Source organism: Ranitomeya variabilis, chromosome 6, assembly GCF_051348905.1.
Source record: "Ranitomeya variabilis isolate aRanVar5 chromosome 6, aRanVar5.hap1, whole genome shotgun sequence".
In the NCBI taxonomy this organism is placed as follows: Eukaryota; Metazoa; Chordata; class Amphibia; order Anura; family Dendrobatidae; genus Ranitomeya; species Ranitomeya variabilis.
The window spans coordinates 42,561,164-42,577,122 of record NC_135237.1 but is presented as its reverse complement, the minus strand read 5'-3'; the positions used below and the strand labels follow the sequence as shown (position 1 = coordinate 42,577,122).

Here is a 15,959-nt window from a genome sequence, read left to right as displayed (position 1 = left end):
GCTGGACACGCGCGCATTTTAAAATGCGCGCGTGTCCAGCCTCCCGTGACGTCCCGGCTTGTGATTGGTTGCGTCGCGGTCAACCAATCACAAGCCGGGAGGCTGGACACGCGCGCATTTTAAAATGCGCGCGTGTCCAGCCTCCCGTGACGTCCCGGCTTGTGATTGGTTGCGTCGCAGTCAACCAATCACAAGCCGGGAGGCTGGACACGCGCGCATTTTAAAATGCGCGCGTGTCCAGCCTCCCGTGACGTCACGGCTTGTGATTGGTTGCGTCGCCCATGTGACTGCGACGCAACCAATCACAAAGCCGGGACGTAATTTTAAAATCCTTAAGGACCTGAAATTACGTCACGGCTTGCTGTGATTGGTTGCGTCGCCCATGTGACTGCGACGCAACCAATCACAAAGCCGGAGCGTAATTTTAAAATACTGAATGACCTGAAATTACGTCACGGCTTGCTGTGATTGGTTGCGTCGCCGCCACATGGGCGGCACGCGACCAATCACAAGCCGGGACTTCACGTAAGGAAAGAAAAGCGCGAATTTTAAGCAAACAACGCTGCCGGTTCCCTCGCTGAGGTTCAGGCTGCGTCGGAGAGGTGAGTATAGCAATATTTTTTATTTTAATTCTTTCTTTTACACATTAATATGGATCCCAGGGCCTGAAGGAGAGTTTCCTCTCCTTCAGACCCTGAGAACCATCAGGAATACCGTCCGATACTTGAGTCCCATTGACTTGTATTGGTATCGGGTATCGGTATCGGATTGGATCCGATACTTTGCCGGTATCGGCCGATACTTTCCGATACCGATACTTTCAAGTATCGGACGGTATCGCTCAACACTACTAATGATCTAAAACTATCTAGTTTCATATTTATATAGTGTCTTCTGAATAGATCTGCATTAAAAGGATTGCACACTTAAAAATATATTAATAGTGTCCTATACTCCTATTACTTTATTAAGCAATTGCAGATTATGTGAAAATTCTCCCTTTCACTGATACTTACCTGTCCCGGCTCCAGCACCAGCCTTGCTTTCTTTGGCAATGACTGCCTTCCTTTGCAATACTCCATGCCATGTTTCTCAGGTTACCTGGCAAAAATGCTCTGCCATCACCCAAGAGGTTTTATGGAATGCTCAGGCAGAAGTCAGGTGCTTGGCTATTAAGTAGCATGTTTCAGAGTTATCTCAAATTTGTCAGGAGTTCGCTTCTACTTCCCTTGGCTCAGCTACAATCAGGGTTCTATCAATCATCTCTGCTGCTCCTGACGTCCATGCAACAAACACCATCATTTCCAAACTCACCCTACACCTACCTCTCAGCAAGCAAGTTACTAAACTTATCTCAACTAATTGTCATAATGTTTACACCTAGCATCTGCAATCAAAGTATCCCATATCTTCAATCGATTCTCCGAGGCTGTCTATACTTAACTGCTATATAGCATTTAACCATTTCCTAGTCACAAGTCCTAGTTTTCATGCATCACTGCAATTAACCATTGCCCTTCTGGAAAATTCCTGACTAATCTATATTCCTGTTATTAACTACTTCCCTGCTTAATGATTATATTTATAGTTTACAGTAGAGTTACTGTTCCCATCTGATATCCTAGCTCTGCTTAATTTTTTGCCACCTGCTCCACTTATTTAAAACCTAACATAGAAATAAAATGAACATATACCCTGCTGTAAGTTAATTAAGAAAAGCAACAGTGTATATAATAAACACAGAATACTTAGTAAACACTATTTTTTATTAAAAAAAAGCATAAAAACCATTCCACCAGCGACAAGGTAGATCCAAATCGGGATGGACCTAACCAGTAGTATTAAAACCTTACCATGTGTCAATTAATCTGACACTAATGTGAACATGCTCCTATGTTTAGCATACATACCAACTTATACTCCAGTTCATTTTTTTCTGCTCCACTTATTTGTCTGCCGTTCACGCATGTTTTCTCATTCTGCTCCTCATTCTTCCTCCTCCTCTCCATAGAGTATAAGAACATATTTTGTAATATTTCATGGGTATGGCCACCTTATTATTCTTCCTAGCATTGACTTTCCTAAACTCAACATGTCTTGCTGCAAAAAGTGGTTGATCTATAAACAAGATTTTATGTAGAGTGAAGACTTTTGGGTCGTCCAGTTCCCAGTGCTGCAGTAATAAGACATTGGCTTAGGAAAACGGTTTGTGATTCTATTTAATCTGACACATTAGGTTCAAGAGCACATTCTCCAGTCTCATAATAACCAAACTCTCGTTCTTCTAATTGTAGCTCAGCGTAGTACTGTACATTGCGCTGGATCCTCCAGCCCTCAACTATTTTTTTTTAACTGTTATAAACAATGATATAAGTAAAATGTGATGCTGAGTACAAAGAAATGAGTAAAAACATCTCTAATTTCAGTAATTTAGCACAAATTAAAAGTAAATTATAAACATCCATTCTGTCGGAAGAGGAGCTGGACACTTGGAAAAATGATTAAAAAAGTGTAATCTTGTTAGAATAAAAGGAGAAAAATAAAAAAATATAATCAGGGCCCTTTGTGCACAAGGCAGAGAAGGATCTTGTATTTGCAATCATGGTAGAAATCCTTTGTGGAGAAAATTACCTTTGGGGATAAACTTTTTTTTTCTTACAACCTAGCATGAAATAAGAAAATGCCTGTATAAGAAGCAGAGGTGGACTGGGAAAATTCAATTTACACTGCAAACAAATAGTGGAAAATCCAAAGGAAAATTAGTTTTCTGGTAAATATTGGATTAGTGTTTATTTTATTACATGTGATGGATCAATCTGCGGATAATTATTAAATTGAAGCACAGTTACATGCACGGTTGTTACAATTTCACACTGTAACTCAATGTAAGCACCAAACTGTATCGTGCAAGAAAATAGTGCCATATATTGGTTAAATAGCACTCCCATACAGTTGTCTAAATAATGATGCTACCGTCATACACTACAAGAATAACACATTGTACATTGTCTACATAGCAGTTCTATAGTAAATACCACCAAACAGTGCTCAAATAATACCATACCCCCGGATGAAGCTAACGCGAAACGCGCGTTGGGGCTCAGGATCGCACAAAACAGGTCATGTAACAGAACTTGCATTACTAACTAAGCTATGTAACATGTGTGTATGCAGATTTATGGGGCCAAATAGGCTATATGCAATAATAGAATTCCCCATTGGTGACTGTGATGTTGCTGTGGAGGTGAGGTATGGATAAAAAGTTTAGCACAATGCACTAAAGCACTTTACTTTATCATATATACCACTGCCTCTCATTCGCAGGAATAATCGCCTTCACCGAATATTGGGGCAGCTCCACATATGTGAATTAGGCATTGTAAAAGGTTCAGCCATCTAACAAAGGAGCATTAATATTGTCTCAAGAGGTTCCCCATATGCCTGTATACACCTAAACATATATATAACATGTGTTTCATGTGAAGGTTATGTGCGTTTTTTTGTAAATGCTGTCTCCATTTTTTAACTTGTGTTTCATGGTAGTTTTAAAACATTTAATAAAGTATACCTGCTTTTGAAAGAAATAGGACGTTTTACTTCCGTTTTTTCTTGTTTTGGATTTGTTGACCTTTTGGAAGTGTCACTTATATAGGCCTGCAGTTTTCTATATATGCAAATAATACCAATATATAGTACAGTGGCCAAAGAAAAGCTATGCGCATAATTTATTAACAGTACCAGTATCATAACTGAGCTCCGATGGGCCCCAGAGCAAGATTTGGATCGGGCCCCCGATCCTAGTATATACAGTTATATGAAAAAGTACAATAATGTTCATGAATCAGTGATAAAGTTGAAGTTACGCAGGGGATGGATCTTTCAGCAAGACAATGATCCAAAACACCGCTCCAAATCTACTCAGGCATTCATGCAGAGGAACAATTACACTGTTCTGGAATGGCCATCCCAGTCCCCAGACCTGAATATCATTGAACATCTGTGGGATCATTTGAAGACGGCTGTCCATGCTCGGCGACCATCAAACTTAACTGAACTGGAATTGTTTTGTAAAGAGGAATGGTCAAAAATACCTTCATCCAGGATCCAGGAACTCATTAAAAGCTACAGGAAGCGACTAGAGGCTGTTATTTTTGCAAAAGGAGGATCTACTAAATATTAATGTCACTTTTCTGGTGAGGTGCCCATACTTATACACCTGTCAAATTTTGTTTGAATGCAGATTGCACATTTTCTGTTAGTACAATAAACCTCATTTCAAGGCAGAAACATTACTGTGTCCAACAGTTATTAGATATATGAAACTGAAATAGCTGTTGCAAAAAAAAAATTTTTTTTATAAAACATTAAGCTTAAGATTAATAGGGGAGCCCAAACTTTTTCATATAACTGTATATATATACATATATATATATATATATATATATATATATATATATATATATATATAGAGAGAGAGAGAGAGAGAGAGAGAGAGAGAGAGAGATAGTACACCCTTTAGACCCAAGACTAGCCTGCATTAAAGGGTTTTTCTGGGAAAAAATAAATTGTACTATGGGCCTAAGAACTAACAGGGAGGAAGTTGCTGACTTAACTGACTGTTGTGCCCGGCGCCCAACTCTGCCATCCCAGACTGCTACTGCCAGTGATTCAGCGGCTTTCACTGATGTCATGTTGAAAGAACGGCCGCTTTTCTTCCACTCTACTCTGTCGACGAAGCGTCAGTGCCAACGTCATGCTGATTGACAGCCAACTCCCTGCAGTTAGGCTGTCAATCAGCATGACACAAGCAGTTACGCCCCATTGACAGAGCAGCCCGGAAGAGCAAGAGCTGATCTGTTCATGTAGGGCAAATGAATATCAGGCAAGAGTGATCAACGACAACGGACCAGCTAGTATAATGACACAGACAAGTTATTAATATTTCTGTGTGGCATCACCTATAGCTTTTATTATTTATTTACTGGCTAGAAATAGTTACCCAGTAGCCCAAATTTCACAGTGCTGCCATGCTATGTATCAATCACTATATGTAGGGAAAAAAAAAACCTGAATCCAACAATGTATCATTTAGTATACTCGATGCAGCTGCTGTTACACAATTAAAGTTTTTTTTGCATAAAGCAGAGCTTTATTTCCACCCACAGCACAGCTGATTCTGCCCACACCACAGCTGACATCCACAACCACAGCTTATCGCACCCACACCACAGCTTATCTTGCCTACACCGCAGCTGACCCCGTCCACACCACAGCTGACACTGCCACATCACGGCTGATCTCGCCTACACCAGACTCTCTATCTAAATTGTCTATTGACAATGAGCTGCTTATCAGAGGAGGGGGCATGATCAGATGACTTGGCACAAGGCAGATAGTGTGGGCAATGATAATGTCATAGTGATAAAACCTTCTTTGTAAGTAAACAACAGTACACAGCCTAATAACTGACACATCACTGAATTCAGTGTTTTATCCCTTACTTCATGCTGTCCTCAGATTATTTGCTGACCTCACATTATATGCTGATAGATTCCCTTTAATAGATGACAATTGACACCCAAATACTTTGAACCCAAAACAACCTAACCAGTTGGCCATTTCTTTTATGAGACTATTTTATAATTTGTGCAATTCAGACATTGATAAATGACTTCTCGAAGCTTAACAAGCATTATTGAGAAGGAGTAATGTGTACATTCTGTTCTCCTCTCACCATACACTGTGCAGGGTCAATAAGAGACATATAATACATTTCCTCCTCTACCTTATTATGGAGCAAATTGATGCAAGATGCAAAAAAAAAAAAAATCTTACAGTTCATTATCTTGATGCCCTCAGTATGTTCCTGTATAAATAGCAATTTTAGTATTTTAGTCTTTTGTCCTTCCTTGATCTATCTTATAAATTGGAGAGCTGGTGCAGAGAGAAAGAGATGGGAAACGTTGTATGGAGCTGTCTTGTGCAATTTGGCTTTGTGAAAGAAAATAAGTGGTGTGATGCTTAATGCCTAATACATAAAGCAGACCCTATGCATTATAGGAAACTTGTGATATAGATGGAATTGATCATTTAATACTAGACCGGTTAAGCAGAGATACACTTTATAGTGAGACACAGGATATTACACAGGGTTTTAGTAATAATAAGAGGCCATATTGATACAATTTATTTGTAAGAAAGCATACCCTAGTACATGGGCCTAATCTCAATTTCTAATCGAAAATCGAAAATGAGCACTGTCAGCACTTTATTAGCTGTAAGTGTGGACTATATGTGGAGACCTAATAGGGCTTCGATGGGGAGACTTTTTGGAAGTCCCTCAAATTAGCAGGTCTCAGAGGTACCCTGGCCTTCACCCTTTAACTGTTATACAGGGATCTGGATTTACAGCAGGGACTCTTGGGTTGTGTCTGCGGAGTAACTGCTGGCCGGTGGACTGATCTGGCAGAGGATAGCCAACTAGCTGAGTTATAATCAGAGAAGACAGGTGCAAAATGAAGTCAGGTAACAGTGATGAAGTCAGGGAGGTTACGGAGGTCAGAACTAAGAGACATAATCGTCTGCCCGAGAAAAGCTTAATTCAGTCCAGGGTCAGCAACAGGCATCAAGCAAGCAGGGTCAGGTAGCAGAAAAACAGGAGAATAAACCGGGGTCAGATTACACTTAGCTCAACCATACCTGCATCACCCAGACATATTGGCAACACCGCCATCCCCATTGGCAGCGTCATCCCCAGAGCAAGTGTGGTGCCGTCTGGCTGCGTAGTTGGAGTAGTTCTGGGCCAGACGATGATGCAACATACATTTAATTCAATTGCTGGCTGCACATTCCTATTGTTTAAAAATGGGGCACAGTAGGACAGACTGAACGGGTCACTGTCGTTTCAACAAGCTTTGTATAAATCAGTAGTGCAGCAAATATAAGACATTTACAATCTATGTATTAGCAGAGCATTATTATTCTTTTTCTACATTTGAGACTTTCCCTTATCTCCCCCTGCCTCCCCAAGTCATCATTTATGCTACAAAAAAACAGCAAAAATTCATGTTGCAGAATGGCAGCTCACTGAAGGACCAGACTATACCTGCCTATTGAAGTCTATGGAAATGGCAAGGAGGAGGGAAGACTAGAATGAAAAAAACAGACTAAAAAAGAGAGTACAAGCAGATAATGCTGCTTTATTGTAAGTGTTTTATCTCACCCCAGATCTGGTTTCACATCTACCCTGCTTGGGACCCTTGTATAATGTCCTTTTTATTGCTGATGCAACATGACTTAATAGAGACAGGAAAGAAGAAATCTCTCAGGTATCTGTATACAGTGTATAGGAAACAATATAAGAGTGTGCCTCTACATACCAGCTAAAGACAAGTGAAAATTAGAGATGAGGCCTGGAGAGATGAAAACTATAAGGCACAAGTCATACAACGTGCAGAAACAGGGATATTCCTCTTTTATTTACATGACAGCTTAATCTGAATGAAAGGTGATCTCTAAGCTCACCAAAAAAATCTTAGGTGGTCCTGCATTTATGGTTTTATTAGGAAGCATGGAATTAGCTGCTGATAGACACGTCTGGCAGCAGTTTATCTTCACTGAGAATAGAAGGATCGTGGGTTGGAATTTTGCATGCCTAATCCGCCATCCACCATATTGATTTATCACCTGTGAATATTATTATTGAAAAATGGAAGGAACCAAAACAACTTAGCCTTGAAGTGGAGACCCTGTAATGTTACAGAGCGGGGTCACCGATTGCTGAGGAGCAGAGGGTAGAAAAGTCACCAATGGTGTGCTAGTTCCATAACTGCACAGCCCAAACCTCCTCTTGTATTAATCTCATCACAACAATTGTGCTCCGCTGCAAGCTTCATGGGATGGGTTTCTATGGATGAGAAGTTGTTGGTGTGGAAGACCTTGACGGACTGCACAGAACCCTGATTTTAACCCCACCTAATACCTTTGGCAAGAATTAGAATGACGATTGTGAGCAGCTCCCTCTGGCTTCTTCGTTACTTCCCCACAGCATGCAATGTCCTCTTCCTCCATCTTAACTCTACAGTAGGGCTTCCAGCACTGAGTAGGCCTCTGATGTCCCAAAATATGTCTCAGGACGTGGGTAACCTGAGGTGCTTACTAGGCCTCGATCAATGCAGATTGTGATCTCATTATGTCAAGGAGTATATCATGACATCAGAGGACTGCTCAGCTCCCATGCAGGGTGAAGAAAGAGGAAGAGAAAATTGTGTACTATGAAGAAGAGGTCCAAAGAAGCTGTGCGGGGGAACAGGTAGGGGTATGTGGCACCAAGAGAGGGGAGCAGCATGGTAAGTATTATTTTTCACCCCTTTCCTGGGTCTCTACAAATTAGCATAATGGCAGTTTGCCAGCCACCATTTTGCTGGATTTGCACAAAGTGTATAAAAAAATGCGATTTATTTCGGGAGAATTCGAATTTTGGGATAAAATTCAAATAACCTTAGAACCAATTTGTTCAACTCTACCTTATAGCATTTAGATCTTATACAAACAGAGAATTACAAGCTGTTTCAGTCTCTATGGAGAAATCTTGCACAAGTCCTGTGATTACAGCAGCCTTGGCACTGACTCAAGCGGTGAGTCCTATTGAGCTTTGACTTGAGCTTGGTTTTGGTTTGGGTTTTATCTCAACTCTTAGGGTACCGTCACACAGTGAAATTTCCATCGCTACGACGGTACGATTCGTGACGTTCTAGCGATATCGTTACGATATCGCAGTGTCTGACACGCAGCAGCGATCAGGGACCCTGCTGAGAATCGTACGTCGTAGCACATCGTTTGGAACTTTCTTTCGTCGCTTGATCACCCGCTGACATCGCTGGATCGTTGTGTGTGACAGCGATCCAGCGATGTGTTCGCTTGTAACCAGGGTAAACATTGGGTAACTAAGCGCAGGGCCGCGCTTAGTAACCCGATGTTTACCCTGGTTACAAGCGTAAACGTAAAAAAACCAAACAGTACATACTTACATTCCGGTGTCTGTCCTCCGGCGTCTCAGCTTCTCTGCACTGTGTGAGCGCCTGCCGGCCGGAAAGCGAGCACAGCGGTGACGCGGTGACGTCACCGCTCTGCTTTCCGGCTATGGCGCTTACACAGTGGAGAGAAGCAGAACGCCGGGGACAGACACTGGAATGTAAGTATGTACTGTTTGTTTTTTTTACGTTAACGCTGGTAACCAGGGTAAACATCGGGTTACTAAGCGCGGCCCTGCGCTTAGTAACCCGATGTTTACCCTGGTTACCCGGGGACTTCGGCATCGCTCCAGCGCCGTGATTGCAAAGTGTGACCGCAGTCTACGACGCTGGAGCGATATTCATACGACGCTGCGACGTCACGGATCGTGCCGTCGCAGCGATGGAAATTTCACTGTGTGACGGTACCCTTAGATTTACAACTGAGACCTTGTGTTCTCAACATATATTTACCAACCTAAACAGTAGACCACTCTGCTTGATGTTTGTCTATAGCCAAGTCTTCTCAACAATTAGATGCAACAATTACTGTTCTGTAAACTTATTTCTGGTTGTTGTGTCAGAAGATCAGAAATCTAAGAAAACATTTAATCTTTATTCTAATCCCAATATGCACATTGGTGGAGTCAGGTCCCACAGAACCCTATATTTCTACCTTCTATTTCAACCTAGTCATCAAGAATAAATCTCAGCACTTTTATCAATTCCATCTTAATTATCATCCTGCTCTACATTCAGATGATTCTGTACTTGGCTTTTCATAAGTTTCTAACAATCAATCAAACTTTTCAGTCTTTCTGAGGTATGAAAGCAATTTAAGAGCTGAAATAACTTTAAAGGAAGCTATTAATTTCATTTCAATATTTTCATTGCAATCTTTCCTGACAATGTCATTTACTTCAGTCGTACAATTATGGCTTCTTGCCGTTATCTTTACTAAGGATATAGACTATGAAAATCCAGAATTTGTTGGCTCATTTGCATATACCTTTTAAATTGGCTGACAAAAAAAACATAGACGGTAAATTGCCGAGAGCAGATTTCGGGGACCCTCTCTGACTATCTGAACCAGGAACTTTTATCAGCCACTCTCCCGTGGTCCTCCATTTTAGTATATGGCACTGCTAAGATAGCTGAGCATAGGCTTGGCTATCATCACGCCTAGATACAATTAATTAAGCAGCATGGCATTTGCCAAACCGGCCACCTCATTCTATTCCTCCTGGTTGACGTATAACCAAGCCCCCTGTTATGACCCCAATGGCAGAGGGTCTCAGGAATAATGCTAAGTCAGTAAATACAGAAAACCAGCTCATAGGGCAGTGGTAACTGGGCTGACCATATAACTAATCCTAGCACCACAAATACCAGCAGCCGGGGAACGTTCCTACGTTGATCCTAGACGTCTCGCGCCAGCCGGTGAGCTAACTTCCCCTAGAAGGGAAAAGAAAGACCTTTCTTGCCTCCAGAGGAAATACCCCAAAAAGTTGGATAGAAGCCCCCCACAAATAATAACGGTGAGGTAAGAGGAAAAGACAAACATAAGAATGAGCTAGGAATTTAGCAAAGAGAGGCCCACTAGCTGATAGCAGAATATAGAAAGATAACTTATATGGTCAGCAAAAAATCCTATCAAAAATATCCACACTGGAAATTCAAGAACCCCCGAACCGTCTAACGGCCCGGGGGGAGAACACCAGCCCCCTAGAGCTTCCAGCAAGGTCAGGAATCACATTTAGTACAAGCTGGACAAAAATGATAGCAAACAAATAACCCAAAAAACAAAGAAGCAAGACTTAGCTTAATAGCACGAACCAGGACCAGCAAACAGGAGCAAACAGAATGTGTCTGATAACACCGATGCCAGGCACTGGACTAAGGTTCCAGGAGGTTTATATAGCAACACCCCTGAAGTAACGACCCAGCTGGGTGCAAACAGAGGGAAGGAAATCCCAGAGTCATATCACTAGTAACCACTAGAGGGAGCCAAAAAAGTCTAATTCACAACAGTACCCCCCCCTTAAGGAGGGGTCACCGAACCCTCACCAAGACCACCAGGGCGATCAGGATGAGCAGCGTGAAAGGCACGAACTAAATCGGCCGCATGCACATCAGAGGCAACCACCCAGGAATTATCCTCCTGACCATAACCCTTCCACTTGACCAAATACTGAAGCCTCCGCCTGGAGAGACGAGAATCCAAGATCTTCTCCACCACGTACTCCAACTCGCCCTCAACCAACACCGGAGCAGGAGGCTCAGCAGAAGGAACCACAGGCACAACGTAGCGTCGTAACAAAGACCTATGGAACACGTTGTGAATGGCAAACGAAACCGGAAGATCCAAGCGAAAGGACACAGGATTAAGGATTTCCAATATCTTGTAAGGACCGATGAAGCGAGGCTTAAATTTAGGAGAGGAGACCTTCATAGGAACAAATCGAGAAGACAGCCACACCATATCCCCAACACGAAGTCGGGGACCCACACCGCGGCGGCGGTTGGCAAAACGCTGAGCCTTCTCCTGTGACAACTTCAAGTTGTCCACCACATGATTCCAGATCTGCTGCAACCTATCCACCACAGAATCTACTCCAGGACAGTCAGAAGGCTCCACATGTCCCGAGGAAAAACGAGGATGGAAACCAGAGTTGCAGAAAAATGGCGAAACCAAAGTAGCGGAACTAGCCCGATTATTTAGGGCAAACTCAGCCAACGGCAAGAAGGTCACCCAATCATCCTGATCTGCCGAAACAAAACACTTCAAGTAAGCTTCCAGAGTCTGATTAGTTCGCTCAGTTTGTCCATTAGTCTGAGGATGAAAGGCAGACGAGAACGATAAATCAATGCCCATCCTAGCACAAAAGGATCGCCAGAACCTGGAAACAAACTGGGATCCTCTGTCAGACACAATATTCTCAGGAATGCCGTGTAAACGAACCACATTCTGAAGGAACACAGGAACCAGATCGGAAGAGGAAGGCAGCTTAGGCAAATGCACCAAATGGACCATTTTTGAAAAGCGATCACATACCACCCAGATGACAGACATACCCCGAGACACCGGGAGATCAGAAATGAAATCCATGGAAATATGTGTCCAAGACCTCTTCGGGACAGGCAAGGGCAAGAGCAACCCGCTGGCACGGGAACAGCAAGGCTTAGCTCGAGCACAAGTCCCACAGGACTGCACAAATGACCGTACATCCCGTGACAAGGAAGGCCACCAAAATGACCTAGCCACCAGATCTCTGGTGCCAAAAATTCCCGGATGACCTGCCAACACCGAGGAATGAACCTCGGAAATGACTCTGCTGGTCCATTTATCAGGAACAAAAAGTCTGTCAGGTGGACAAGAGTCAGGTCTACCAGCTTGAAATCTCTGCAACACACGTCGCAAATCAGGAGAAATGGCTGACAAAATAACTCCTTCTTTAAGAATACCAACAGGTTCTGTGACTCCAGGAGAGTCAGGCACAAAGCTCCTTGAAAGAGCATCAGCTTTCACATTCTTTGAACCTGGTAAATACGAGACCACAAAGTCAAAACGTGAGAAAAACAATGACCAGCGGGCCTGTCTAGGATTCAAGCTTTTAGCAGACACGAGATACATCAAATTTTTGTGATCAGTCAAGACCACCACACGATGCTTAGCACCCTCGAGCCAATGACGCCACTCCTCAAATGCCCACTTCATGGCCAGTAATTCCCGATTGCCCACATCATAATTCCGCTCAGCAGGCGAAAACTTCCTAGAGAAGAAAGCACATGGTCTCATTACCGAGCAACCAGAGCCTCTCTGTGACAAAACGGCCCCTGCCCCAATCTCAGAAGCATCCACCTCAACCTGAAAGGGAAGTGAGACATCAGGCTGGCACAAAACAGGCGCCGAAGTAAACCGGCGCTTCAACTCCTGGAACGCCTCCACGGCTGCAGGAGCCCAGTTAGCAACATCAGAACCTTTCTTGGTCATATCCGTCAAAGGTTTAACAACGCTAGAAAAATTAGCGATAAAACGACGGTAGAAGTTAGCAAAACCCAAGAACTTCTGAAGACTCTTAACTGACGTGGGTTGAGTCCACTCATGAATAGCTCGGACCTTGACTGGGTCCATCTCCACAGCAGAAGGGGAAAAAATAAACCCCAAAAAGGGAACTTTCTGTACTCCAAAGAGACACTTTGAGCCTTTAACAAACAAGGCATTCTCACGCAAAACCTGAAACACCATCCTGACCTGCTCCACATGTGAGTCCCAATCTTCAGAGAAAACCAGAATATCGTCCAGATAAACAATCGTAAATTTATCCAGATACTTCCAGAAAATATCATGCATAAAGGACTGAAATACTGAGGGAGCATTAGAAAGCCCAAAAGGCATCACCAAGTACTCAAAATGACCTTCGGGCGTATTAAATGCAGTCTTCCATTCATCACCTTGCTTAATGCGCACAAGGTTGTATGCACCATGAAGATCTATCTTGGTGAACCACTTGGCACCCTTAATCCGGGCAAACAAGTCCGACAAGAGAGGCAAAGGATACTGAAATTTTACAGTGATTTTATTCAGTAGCCGATAGTCAATACAAGGTCTCAAAGATCCGTCCTTCTTAGCCACAAAAAAGAATCCCGCACCAAGAGGGGAAGAGGATGGACGGATATGCCCCTTCTCCAGAGACTCCTTGATATATGAACGCATTGCGGCATGCTCAGGTACTGACAGATTAAATAATCTTCCCTTAGGAAATTTACTACCTGGAATCAAATCTATGGTGCAGTCACAGTCCCTATGAGGAGGCAGAGCACTGGATCTGGACTCACTGAATACATCCTGATAATCAGACAAATACTCAGGAACTTCCGAAGGAGTAGAGGAAGCAATAGACACCGGCGGGGAATCAGCATGAATTCCCTGACAGCCCCAACTTGACACAGACATTGCCTTCCAATCCAGGACTGGATTGTGGGTCTGTAACCATGGCAGACCCAAAACGACCAAATCATGCATTTTATGCAGAACAAGAAAACGAATCACCTCCCGATGTTCAGGAGTCATGCACATGGTCACCTGCGTCCAAAACTGCGGTTTATTTTCCGCCAATGGCGTAGCATCAATACCTCTAAGAGGAATAGGATTTACTAACGGTTCAAGAACAAAACCACAGCGCTTGGCAAATGACAGATCCATAACACTCAGGGCGGCACCTGAATCCACAAACGCCATAACAGGGTAAGAAGACAATGAGCAAATTAAAGTCACAGACAAAATAAATTTAGGCTGCAAATTACCAATGGCGACAGGACTAACAACCTTTGATGGCCGTTTAGAGCATGCTGATATAACATGTGTAGAATCACCACAGTAAAAACACAACCCATTCTGACGTCTATGATTTTTCCGTTCATTTCTAGTCTGAATTCTATCACATTGCATTAAATCAGGTGTTTGTTCAGACAACACCACCAGAGGATTAGCGGTTTTGCGCTCCCGCAAACGCCGGTCAATTTGAATAGCAAGCGTCATAGAATCATTCAGACTTGTAGGAATGGGGAAACCCACCATCACATTCTTAATGGCTTCAGAAAGGCCATTTCTGAAATTTGCGGCCAGAGCACACTCATTCCACTGAGTAAGCACGGACCATTTCCGAAATTTTTGGCAATACACTTCAGCTTCATCCTGGCCCTGAGAAATAGCCAGCAAGGCTTTTTCTGCCTGAATTTCAAGCAATCCGAGCGCCAGAAAAAACGCATCAATATTCGCCAATGCCGGATCTCCTGGCGCTAGCGAGAAAGCCCAATCCTGAGGGTCGCCCCGCAAAAAAGAAATAACAATTTTAACTTGCTGAGCTGAATCTCCAGATGAACGGGGTCTCAGAGAAAGAAACAATTTACAATTATTCTTGAAATTCCTAAACCTAAATCGGTCTCCAGCAAACAATTCCGAAATAGGTATTTTAGGTTCAGACATAGGACTACTGGTAACAAAATCTTGTATACCCTGCACACGAGCTGCCAGCTGGTCAACACTTGTAATCAAGGTCTGCACATTCATGTCTGCAGCAAGCACACGCCACTCAAAGGTAAAGGGGAGGAAGAGAAGGAAGGAAAAAAAAAAAAAAAAACTCTGAATTTCCTTTCTTATTATCCCACTTCTGCAATGCTTTAAACATTCAATATTGGCCTGGCATACTGTTATGACCCCAATGGCAGAGGGTCTCAGGAATAATGCTAAGTCAGTAAATACAGAAAACCAGCTCATAGGGCAGTGGTAACTGGGCTGACCATATAACTAATCCTAGCACCACAAATACCAGCAGCCGGGGAACGTTCCTACGTTGATCCTAGACGTCTCGCACCAGCCGGAGAGCTAACTACCCCTAGAAGGGAAAAGAAAGACCTTTCTTGCCTCCAGAGGAAATACCCCAAAAATTTGGATAGAAGCCCCCCACAAATAATAACGGTGAGGTAAGAGGAAAAGACAAACATAAGAATGAGCTAGGAATTTAGCAAAGAGAGGCCCACTAGCTAATAGCAGAATATAGAAATATAACTTATATGGTCAGCAAAAAATCCTATCAAAAATATCCACACTGGAAATTCAAGAACCCCCGAACCGTCTAACGGCCCGGGGGGAGAACACCAGCCCCCTAGAGCTTCCAGCAAGGTCAGGAATCACATTTAGTACAAGCTGGACAAAAATGATAGCAAACAAATAACCCAAAAAACAAAGAAGCAAGACTTAGCTTAATAGCACGAACCAGGACCAGCAAACAGGAGCAAACAGAATGTGTCTGATAACACCGATGCCAGGCACTGGACTAAGGTTCCAGGAGGTTTATATAGCAACACCCCTGAAGTAACGACCCAGCTGGGTGCAAACAGAGGGAAGGAAATCCCAGAGTCATATCACTAGTAACCACTAGAGGG

General features: G+C 43.0%; 1 protein-coding gene across 1 annotated transcript in view; it reads right to left on the bottom strand.

Annotated features, from left to right (window-relative positions):
* Positions 1-15,959, bottom strand: part of PLXDC2 (plexin domain containing 2) — a 542,926-nt gene that overhangs the window by 219,786 nt on the left and 307,181 nt on the right. The window lies entirely within an intron of this gene.